Source organism: Ambystoma mexicanum, chromosome 3q, assembly GCF_040938575.1.
Source record: "Ambystoma mexicanum isolate Mex_15411 chromosome 3q, UKY_AmexF1_1, whole genome shotgun sequence".
NCBI lineage: Eukaryota > Metazoa > Chordata > Amphibia > Caudata > Ambystomatidae > Ambystoma > Ambystoma mexicanum.
This window is the reverse complement of record NC_090926.1, coordinates 1,178,848,174-1,178,860,470: the sequence shown is the minus strand read 5'-3', so window position 1 is coordinate 1,178,860,470 and position 12,297 is coordinate 1,178,848,174.

Genomic DNA, 12,297 nt, shown 5'->3' with positions numbered 1-12,297 from the left:
TGGGGAAGTACTGGGCCATTCCAACCTTGGAGGGCCCGGTATTTCCCCATTCAGGGAACCCAGACCCGGTACATCCCCGTTCCCATTTGAGCCCCCTTTGGGCTCAATGGGAATGGGGATGATGCTAACAACGGGCCTGTTAATGACGGGTCTCTTGTTAGCATCCTGGGCTGCTCGCGGGACCCGCTAAGGACGCCTGGTAAAACCAGGCGTCCTTAGCGGGTCCCGCGAGCAGACCTCGTAATGGGGCAGTAAGGGGTTAACGGCTCCGGCACCTTTACCGTTGCCGTTAACCCCTTACCGCCCTCCTTGTAATGAGGCCCATAGTTTATTTTTGAAGTCGCTCTGCCTTCATAAAGAAATTATTTCTGTTATGGTTCAGTTCGTAACAGAACTAAATTCTTTATGAAGACAGAGTGACTTCAAAAAGAAACAATTTCTTTTTGAAGTAATAGGGCTCCCCTCAACCCCAGGACATGTGCGTATTTGAGTGTATGGTGAAAGGGTGCACACTAAAATGTATGGGTGGCTGCCTCGGTGTGCCTGTATGATGAAAGGGTGCACACTTAAATGTATGGGTGGCTGCCTGGGTGTGCCTGTATGGTGAAAGGGTGCACACTTAAATGTATAGGTGGCTCTCTGTGTGAGTGTATGGTGAAAGGGTGCACACAAATGTATGGGTGGCTGGGTGTGCATGTGTGCGTGTACGGTGAAAGGGTGCACACTTACATGTATGGGTGGCTGCCTATGTGAGTGCATGATGAAAGGGTGCACACTTGAATGTATGGTTGTGTGCCTGGGTGTGTGTGCCTGCATGGTGAAAGGGTGCACACTTAAATGTATAGGTGGCTGCCTGGGTGTGCCTGTATGGTGAATGGGTGCACACTTAAATGTATGGATGGCTGCCTGGGTGCGCCTGTATGGTGAAAGAATGCACACTTAAATTTATGGATGGCTGGGTGTGCGTGTGTGTATATGGTGAATGGTGTGTGTGTTTCTGTACAGCGGCGCAACAAAACCTACATTTTGGGGGGCTAACCCTTCAAATTTTGGGAGAGGCACTAACTTCACAGGTGTTGGGGGAGGTGCACACTTATTTGTGTGGGGGCATCTAACTTCTTTATGCATTTTAATGAGACTTCTAGTGCAGCTTCAATGTTACATGCAGTTAACGCTCTCCTTTAAGTCTGAAAGCACCCACTTATGGACTGCTGTGAGAATGAGCGGTCTCCTGTTCCCTCTCTACCCTTCCAATCACCCCCCTGGCATGCAAGTACTAAACACACATCACAATTTCAATTGCCTAAACAATTTGGCATTCGAATAAAGGTACTAACAGTGAAATGCTTTACATTAGTAATTGCTGGGCACTTGTTAACAGCGAAACCCAAGTGTCGTTTAACATCTGTGTCCTCTTTCTGTCTGGAATTTCAGGGCAGGGAGTTCTAGAGCCCAGTCAACTCAATGGTGTTGCGCCACTACTTGTGTTTTATGCCTTGATTACTTATTGGTAATCTTCATTACTCCTAGCCCTACTCCTCCTTGTCCCAGTACATGTGTATGAGGCAAGTAGCCTCATATGCAGGCTCTGGATAAGGAAGAGGGACGTGGAGTTAATTCTAGGACAAGGAGCTGATTTTGGAGGTTGGGGTAGGGGTTGGGACGGAGAGGGGTGGTGTGGGGGGACAGATTGTGTGATAAATCATCAATGGTTGTCCATATCCAGGCTAAGCAGGCATGATATGTGGTATTAGTGGCTAGAGAGGTATTTTGGTGCAGCCAGTCTAATCATTCCTCAGTTAGGTATGACTTTTTTTTAACTGGGCATTTCTGATAAAGCAGTCCTGCTAAGTGTAATTACCTGGCTAGGCTGGCATGTGAGTGCTGCCAGTCTAGCCATTTCTTACTGCGTCATTGTATATTTTTCTGGGCATCTGTGATAAAATGATTTGATATGATATAAGTCATTTATAATGCAGAAGTGTTTCTAGACACAACAAGACAAGGGAGGGAAGATAGAGGGAGGATAAGAAAACGATCTTACTAGGCCTTGTGTCATTCAGATTGTGCAAGTGCGAGAACGAGAAGTGCAAGGGGAAAAGGCTGGGGGACGTGCAAGGGAGAGGGGTGGGAAAACAGGGCAGCAATGCTCTGAGTAAGTGCAGCCAGGGCAGCGCAGCTCTGGGTAGTGCAATTACATCCCCTAAGTGCTTGGTAGGCCCAGAGGCAGTGCAAGGCTGACTGATCAAGAAAGAGCCTGGACTCAATGAGACTCTGAGGGTAGCCAAGCAACCAGTCTCTACAGCAGACAGGTCGGTCAGGTTGGTCAGCAGTGGAGGGAGAGAGAGAACGCAGAGAAGAGGAAGTTTTGAGCTGCTTCCGGAACATCAGGTGGTCTGGCTCAAGTTTGAAAGGGGCAGGTAGGCACCTGCAGAGGAGAGAGATCTTGCCCCCACACTCTGCCTGGAGAAGCATCTAACCCTTACAGAGCTGGAGGTAGCTGAGCGAAGGACTCGAGAAGGAAGGTATTCTGGAAGAGAGTGTTGGATTTAGTGTGGGCCCTGGCCCCAGAAAGCCTCGTGGACAATGCAAAGGGTCTTGAACTTGATCCTTGCAGCCACCGGGAGCCAGTGGAGAGATTTCAGGGCTGGAGAGATACGATCCCTGGGCTTGAGGCCAAGGATAGGTCTTGCAGTCCTGTTCCGGATGAGTTGCAGAAGGCTGAGAGTAGAGGAAGGCAGATTGAGAAAGAGGATGTTGCAGTAGTCCAGCCCAGTGAGAACCAGGGCTCTGGAGACAGTGAGCTTCTGGGGGAAAGTGAGAAAGGGAAAAGTCCCTTTCAGGAGGAGCAGCTGGTATTGGGACTTCTTGGCGACATCCGAGATGTGAGGAGAGAAAGAGAGAGTGGAGTCAAAGATGACACCAAGGTTTTTTTGCCTCGCATTAAGGCGACGGAAGAGGGCCCAAGGCGGGTGGCTAGAGTGAGAGAGGGAAAGCAGGAGCAGGAGAAGGATCTCCGTTTTATTGGTATTAAAGCCGAGATTGTTGGAGGTGCACAAATCCTGAATCACGGATAGACATTCAGGAATGAGCGAGAGAGTAGAGGAGCCTGAAGGAAAGCTGAGCGTCATCCACATAACACTGAAAGTTAGAGGAGAAGGTAGAGGTTAAAAACCCAGCTTGAGAGGATAGAGCCCTCCGGAATGCCACAGGTAGAGTAAGAGGCAGCAGAGAGAAAGGGACCAAGTTAGAGCTGGGAGGCGCAGTCCAAGAGGAAGTAGGTCTGCCACTCCAGGGCCTGATCCATGATGCCCAAGTTCTCGTGTAGTCGATTGATGAGGATGGCGTGGTTGATCGTGTCAAAAGCAGAGGAAAGATCAAGGAAGATGAGGACAGAAGGAATGTTGGAAAGAAGGTTAGAGACAGATCTTCACAGGTGTTAAGGAAAGCAGTTTCCATGCCTCTGGCAGGTCTGAATCCATGGAGACAACTAACAGAATCAGTGTGGAGAGTAAGATGGGAGATGTCCAGCTTTTCCATGATTTCAAAGACATTTACCCCAACCCATTTCAGACAACACAATGCATGACATCAGAATACATTGATGCAATTACCTGTGTTCGCAAATCGCCTTGATGCCAGCTGCACTCTTTCGTGCTAGTTAGTGTTTTCAGGGAGGACAGTATAGCGTAATACATTTAGTTAAGGTGAATATACTCATTAACACACTCTCTGTGACAGGGCAAGAGCACTTGCAATATGATAACTTCTGACTACTAATGCTGCATTTCATAAGAAAGCGAGAACATAAAACGCGCTTGCATATGCCAAAAGGGAAATACGTCTGAAGCGACAACTGTGAAGGCGAGCATTCCTACATGCTAGGCAAAGGGCTTTCATTGCACAGACATGCACGGTGCAATCTACTGCCTCGCCTCACACATGCTGGTAGCAGTGGTTTAAACGTAGCAATTTGCAGTACGTGCTCAACGGTATGCTGTGGTTATTTTTACTCCCCTTGCAAATAACCACCTCGAGTCTTGATGAAAGTTCAGAGTTTTCTAGTTAATTGTTAAAATCCTGAGAAATAAGTTTGTAATATACAGTCTCCGAAATAGAAACACCAAAAAAGTGTACACGTTTGAAATGTGCCATGAATATGCCTCTAGCACATAAACACTTTTGCTTACTAACATCACCAATCTAGCATTGTTTTGAAATAATAACTGACTATGTCGGTTACATGTAGATGTCTTTTTCCATTTTTATGTTGACATTTTTAGAATAAACTTTGTTTTAACTGCCTTTTTGTTACGACGGTGTGATCAAATACTGCTAATGGGCACATTCCTTAGCTTTATCTAGTTCTGTGTCAACATTTACCTAGAGTAAAAGGGAGAGGTAGCCTTGACTCTCTTCTGTTTGTATATGCTAAAAAGAATGGAGGCAGAGAAGGGGGGTGGGGACACAGGAGTACGGCATGGAAGGGGAATAAAACAGAGCAGTGAGGTAAACAATTAACACAAGGGCATGAACAGAAGTGCACTCCTGGTCAAGGCAAGATACAGCAGAATGAAAAACAACAAGCTGCATAGCACAGCTGAGTTAGTAAGTAAGAAGAAGCACGCAGAATAAGCTGCAAAACAGAGGAGAGGGATAGCCTCCTTACCTTGTTTGTGATGAGAATGCAGTCAACCATAGATAGAAATGCAGTTGCTTCTCCGCCGCTTCCACAGCCGCACAAGGCCAGACAAGGGCCTTAAGTAGGGCCTTAGGTGGTGGGCTAGCACAGCCTGCAGCCACAGGAAGTCTTTCTTTTGTTGAGGGCTCATCTACTTAGGGCTCTGCAGATCTGCCCTAGAGCAGACCATCTTTGTGTGGATCTGAGTCTAGGACGGAGTCTTCTGGAAAAAGCCATCGGCCTCTGCCTGCACTCTAGCGAGGTACAGGATGAGCCACATGCCGGTGGCAAGATGTTCCAGCATCTTCCTCCCTGCCTCTGCTCTGCGCCCTCTGCAACTCATACAGAATAGAACCGTAAGACATATCCATGGCCTCAAGCCCAGGGACTGTATCTCACCAGCACTGAAATCCCTCCACTGGCTCCCCTTAGCTGCCGGGACCAAGTTCAAGACCCTCTGCATTGTCCACAAGGCTTTCGGGGGCCCGGGACCTACCTATCCGCAACGTTGCCTACCTAAATACTGTCCTTTCCGAGCCCTCCGCTCATCTACCTCCAACCTTCTGCGAGTGAGCAGGTGCTCCAAGCAGAGTTCGCAGGGAGATCTTTATCCTCTGCAGGGGCCTCCTCTGGAATAGACTCCCTGCCGCACTCTGTCTTGAACCTGATCTCCTTAAGTTCCGGAAACTCCTTAAGACATTCCTCTTCTCCTACTTCTTTCTCCTTCTACCCTGCTAACCTTTCTCTCTGCTCTATTCCTCTCTCCCTCCTTTTACCCGCAGCCTGCTGACTGGCCGCCTGGTGTACCTATGAGTCTCACAGGTCCCCGGCACCCTTGCCAGTCCTCTCACACTTGCCTCTGGGCCTTGCACTTGCCTCATTGTTACTGCACTTGGTCAATTACCAATGAGAGTGGCATCTCTCAGCACTTACCCCTGCTTTCTGACTGACTGGGCGCACTTGGTTCCCTCGCCCACCCCTTCCTCACCCCTCTGCATTTGCCCACCCTGCACCTGTCTGCACACTGCCACGATCTGAATGCACAATGCCATGAAGATCGTCTATCTGTTTTTCCCTTGTCTCCCCTCATTGCATGGTGGCGCCTCAATGCACTTGGAAAAACTGCAGAATCGTCGTCAGACCTATTTGCTGTTATCTACATTCTTAAAGGCATGGTCTAGTAAAAATGTTTATTGTCCCTACGGGTCGGCCATGTTTTTTTAAGCCTAAGTGGCTCGATTTTAGAAAACATTCCTATGGACCTTACCCGAGTTTTCGTCCATTAAACGCACGCGAAAACAAGCACCAGGGAGCCGCCATTTTCTGATAATCCTATCTTTTCCCCCATCGCCCTGGCTGACCTGCTTTTGCGGCACTAAATCAATTCCCCCGCCCCTGAGCCTGACATTATCAAAAATTCATATTCCCCGCCTCTCTCCGTGACGTTACTGTGCTGCGTAGGCAAACGCGCCCAGTCGTCTTCTGCGCGACTCCACACAGAACCCGGAAACCAACACAGATCAACTCACAACACAGCGTGCCACAATTCGGAATATGAAACTGTACTTTAAAATGAAACAGCAACACGGTACATTTGGTAAAGTACATTTATTTGACATTAACAGGCCGATTCATTGAATCAACGTGCGCCAAAAAAACGGCGCACGCGTGCGAAAACGTGCGATTCGCAGTGAAATAGCGAAAATCGCAGTGCAAGTGCGATTATCGCAGTGCAAGTGCGATTATCGCACAGAAAACATCGCACATCTATTCATGGAAGTCCGTGCACGCGCAAAATGTGGGATGTGCGCTGAAAAAGTGTGCGGCGCACGCTGGCGCACGCTGGCTCACAGGTCATCGAAAGCCGTGCGATAAGGCCACAGCGAATTCGCACATAGCGCGGCGCACATAACAAAAGTAGGCGTAACACGGGGCGTTACACGCAGAATGGGGAACAACTTGTGAAAATGTGGGCGTCACGGGGAAGTACAGGAGGCAAGTGCGCATAACGCCCACACGCTCGCCTACAACACGTATTCATGGAATCGAATAGGGAAAAACAGCGCACGGCCAAAGACGCGCACAGGCCCATACATGTCCGCCACACGAAAGCAGGCGGTAGCGTCCCTGCGCAGGAAAAAAATGTGTGCCAAAGTTCTACACGCGCGAGAAGTACCACACGCGATCGGGCCTGGGGGAGCGTGTGCGTGTATTCCAGGGGTGCGCGAGAAGCTCCACACGCGATCGGGCCTGGGGGAGCGTGTGCGTGTATTTCAGGGGTGCGCGAGAAGTTCCACACGCGATTGTCCTGTGCGCGTGTATTTCAGGGGTGCGCGAGAAGTTCCACACGGGATCGGGCCTGGGGGAGCGTGTGCGTGTATTTCAGGGGTGCGCAAGAAGTCTCACACGCGATTGGCCTGGGTGCGTGTATTTCAGGGGCTCGCGGGTGTTTTCACACGCGATTGTCCTGGGCGCGTGTATTTCAGGGGTGCGCGAGAAGTTCCACATGCGATGGGGCTTGGGGGAGCGTGTGCGTGTATTCCAGGGGTGCGCGAGAAGTTCCACACGCGATCGGGCCTGGGGGAGTGTGTGCGTGTATTTCAGGGGTGCGCGAGAAGTTCCACACGCGATTGTCCTGTGCGCGTGTATTTCAGGGGTGCGCGAGAAGTTCCACACGCGATCGGGCCTGGGGGAGCGTGTGCGTGTATTTCAGGGGTGCGCGAGAAGTCCCACACGCGATTGGCCTGGGTGCGTGTATTTCAGGGGCTCGCGGGTGTTTTCACACGCGATTGTCCTGGGCGCGTGTATTTCAGGGGTGCGCGAGAAGTTCCACACGCGATTGGCCTGTGTACGCGATTCCATTGGACCAAAGGCCCTCACAGCGCAGGCGCGTCTGTGACGTGACACGCGCGGGCGTGTCCCTGTACTCGGGGGAATGTTACAAGACCAAAAACTGCACGTCCGAGTGTCAGCCCGTGTGATTGGAGGATAGTGCCTCAGTGCGTATACGCGGAGGTGACGTTGGACGTGTGGTGCGGTTTAAAAGGTGCGTGTAGTACGTCATTTCCTTGTACGTGCTTCCCGTGGAGAGCGAGTGGGTGAAATCTGTACTTCTTGTCGGTTCACACGCGATTTACTTCACAGCGTACTCCCTGTTACCTCTGTCAGTATTTTTCTGATTTTCTCTTTGACCTGTTTCCTCAAACAGTGTTGACTTCTCCTTTTGTCCTGTCTCCTCAGGCAGTGTACAATTCTTCTTTTGGCGGGGGTGTTGCCAACGCGCACACGCACGTATTTTTCACGCTCTTTTCCCAGGTGAGTCGCGCACGTATTTACCAACTGTGCTAGCCTCGTGTGTAGCGTACCCCTTCAGAGGTCATTGTAGGCTGCGTGTGATGCGCATACGTTCATTTTTGTGTTTCTGGGTGCCACAGCGTAGTGCAGGTTACTTTTCCCACGCACGTGGTCTACGAGGGGTCGCGTGCACGTCATTTTCTGTTTTATGGGTGCCTGTGCGTTGCGTGACCCGTCATCTTTCCCCAGGGGTTACATACAGCCTTGCTAGAGCACTTGGGTGCGAATTCCATCTAGTACCCTACCCCTTTGACCCCCAATTGCCCAGGACAATTGTCCACTTCAACTCCCATACGCACAACTCCATCAGTGCCATGGCTGGGAGGCGAGCAAGTGGTAAGGGTGGCAAAGGTGGCCGAGCCTCAAGAGGTGGGTGTGGTGGGCGCGGTAGGGGACATGGCCAGGATTTGCAGACTCCCCCAAGCCCCCCACGTGTGGAAGACCAGTCAGGGACACACATCCCCCCCCCATGGTTGAGGGAAACGTGGCTGACACCATCCCTGCTCAGCCCTTGTTGGACCGGCCCGTTGTGGCACCTGACCTAGCACAGGGTGACTCCCAGGCTGACTTCCAGGTCGCCAAGTCTAGGCCACGGGTGGCGGCGCAAGCCAGTGTCACCAGGCCACGTGGTACAGGGGCAGCCATGTTATCTGCTGCCTCGAGTAGGCGGGGTGGGGAGGCTGCAGGGGCAGCTGCAGCTCCGTCCACCCCAGCTCTGACTCCCCCAGCAAGGACAGTGTTGGTCCCGGTACATCAGACTGAGGTTCCTCCTGCCATCATCACACTTCAGCTAATGCCTACAGAAAGTCATGTGGTCAGTGTGCCATCGCACACTACTACTACACAGTCCACCGGTGCTCCTGCCTCTAGTGTCTAGAGCGGCGTAGGGCACTCTGGATCCCCACCACCCACAAAAAGAAAGAGGAAGAGTGCTCGTCCAGTACAGGCTGATGACCCCGACACGGCTACACGGTCCGGCACGCCAAGGAAGCCTAGCTTCAATGATGCCGAACTGGATGCACTTGTGCAGTATGTGTCTGAACATGACGCCGAAATGTTGGTCACTTCAGGGTGTAGGATTACACCTGCTCGACGTCAGGCACACTGGCAGTCCGTCGCGGACAGCATAAGTGCCCTTGGGTTTATGAGGCGCACAGCTGTTGAGTGCTACAAGCGCTGGAACGACCTTAAGCGTAGGGCAAAGAAAAAGCTGGCCTCAAGTAATGCCGCAACTCTGGTGACTGGAGGTGGGTCTCCACAAGAGGACATAGAACTCACTCTACATGAGCATGTTGCTGGGACCTACGTCACAGAGGAGCAGATCCAAGGTGTGGGAGAACTGCCAGATTACGAGGCATTGTCCGGTGAGTGCACATGCATGTGTGTGTGTGTGATCCATGTGTATGTAGTTTGTGGGAGGGGATCTGGTTGAGTGCCAGGTCAGGGTGTGTGTGCCTGAGTGTTTTGTCCCACCCATGTGCTTCATCCACTGCATTCTGCGCCCCGGGATTTGGGTATTACAGTATCCCTTCTGGCCACAGTAGGCGTTTTGCACTACATTGCGCCAGTTGCCCTTGAAGTGGCATCTTGCTACCACATTGTTCCGTATTTAGCTGTGTTCATTCAGGCTGATTGTAGGAATTCACCTGGTTCTACTGCGCATCACTCTGTCCCATTATCACATATATCACATGCCCATGGTACATGCCATCTGTTTGATGGCATGTGTCATGTATGTGTATTGGACATGCCACTCACAGGCCAATGTGTGATGGCACTGCTAGCCAGCATGCAGCTGATGTGTTGCTCTCCCATCTTGGTGTCATCAGTGTCTGACATTTTCCTCCCCTTCCAACTCATGGACAGTGCATGCATGGGAGGGTTATAGTCATGTGGGACATGTGTAAATCAAGTACTGGTACTGTAGCTTGTCTGGCCTAATAGAGTGCCATGGTGCTAATGCCTGTTTCCATTTTTTGTCTTTCTTGTTTTTGCAGAGGATGACGCACCTGATGCTGTTGAGGGAGAGGAGATGGTGCAGGCCCAGGAGGGATCTGAAGCACGACCAGGCACCAGTGGGGGACGTGGTTTGGTGCTGGGGGAGAACACTCTCTTGCTGCAGGCCATACTGTCCCGGGGTGTCCCTGGCTGCACCTCCCCAGAACTCTTTTCAGGTGTTGATTCGGATGAGGCCTATGTGGATTCGCAGGTATGTGTTCATGGAAGGGATACTGTTCTGTCCGACCCACCTGCACCAGGGGTAGAGCCCACTATGGGGATGTCAGTGTTGGTAGGTGCGCCTGTGGTGGTTACGGATGCAGGGCCACACTCCGCAACATCTGATCCTGTTCCTGGGCCAGCAGTTCAGAGGGGAAATGCAGTCCTGCAGCCTCAGGCAGTGCCGACACAGCAAGGCGCAGTTCGCCTTGCCCCAGACAGGTGTGGTGCCCGCCAACGCGGTGGCCGTCCGCCACCAGGCAATACCGCATGGGAGCAATCCATTTACGGTATGGCCAACCAACAGGCAGCATCATCCGAAATGATTGCTCAAGCCATGGATAGGGTGGCCACTTCCATTGTCCCACCAGAAAGGCAGATGGAGCTACTACAGCAGGCAACAGACTCCATTTGCCAATCAGTCAGGGAGGACATGTTGGCGTCCAACAGGGACAGACAGGCGGCCCTGGACAATCTGAGGGAATCAATTTCTATAGATGCCCAGGGACAGAGGGAAGCCCTGAGGGGAGAGGTCCGGCACCTCAGGCAGACTCTTGTGGACCTTGAGGCTTCCACTGTCACCAGGACGGAACAGCTGCTGGAGCGCGTCATCCGTACGCTCTCAGCAGAGATGCAGGCAACTCGGGCGGAGGTCCGGGCAACACGTCGGGTGTTGCATGGGGATCTCCGCACCATATCCCTCCAGAACGAGGCCTTCCAGACCCGCATGCTTGCTGCCATGGAGGACCAAACTAGGGCATTGCGTGGGCTGCCTCCCATGGCACCACCACCTCCTGTGGCAGCAGCAGCAGAGGTTGAGGAGAGCGAATCCAGCAGTGAATCTCCCACTATTTAGTAGCCGTGCAGGCCATGAGCCCATGGAGGTGTTTTTTTTCCGCGACATTCACGCAGGTGGCTGTTGTTGGGCACCCTGTCCTTGGACCTCCTGGGTGGCCTGCCCCACCCTCCCTGGCCCACACATGGCCATTTTTGATTTTTGATTTTTGATTTTTTGTTGCAGTGTGTTGCCTTGTGTGGCTCCCGTGGGCATCCACTGTATTCCGGCTGGGCACATGCAGGCTTGTCCTGAGTTTGGGTTAGATGCTTGGGTCAGTGAGACACACACCCCTCCTGCTTCCCGTTTCCATGGGCTTGCAAAGGGTGTGCCCAAGTGACAGTGAATTACACAGTGACGTTGGACTCCCATGAGCTGTGTGGGCAGTCTGTAGTCAATACTGTGTATACATTCCTAGTGCATATTGTTGTTTTATTGTGCACTGCATGGTGTATTGATGTGTGCTTGTGCATCCATGTCTCCCTCCTAATTTGCAGGTTCATTCTTCACGAGGCCGTCCACTATGGAGATGGAGCTCATGTTGTGAGCAGTGGACTTCCAGATGTGCGTGGCAACAACACTGTACAGTTGGAGGTGGTGGATGTGCTGGCATTCTCATGTTGTAAGACTACGTATCCTTTGCCTTAGTACTGTCATGTTTATGCTATGTCGATTGTATTGTGGTAAGTATTTGGTCATGTGTGTTGTTGTTTCTACATTTATGTGGGCATATTGTGTGTGGCCAGTTTCCATTAGGGACACTGTACTTTGTGACACGTGTCATGTTTGGGGGATGACTTTGTTTCCTCTCACATGGCATGGCATGCCATGGTGTGTTGGGTGGCGGTGCTGGGGAGGGGTTGGGTGACATGGCACTGTTGTCATGTTGTGTCTTGCAAGGGGGTAATGATTTTAGCAGCATAGAAGTGTGTCTTTTGAACACAGCATTGGTGGTGTTTGTGTAGGTAGGGAAGCACACAATGGAACACTTCCAGATGTACAATCTCAGGCTGGTATGGTTGTGTCAGTTGACTGTCCATTGACACATCATAATTGTCAGTAACAATCATCATTGATTGTCAGCTGGTATGTGCCAGGGCTGTGTGCTCTCCACAGGGGTGTGATTTTATGTGAAGTAATTAGCCACGAGCTGCGTACGGGCTGCCTCACCCCGTGCCCTTTCCCATCCCATGCGCAGTGGGCATGCATG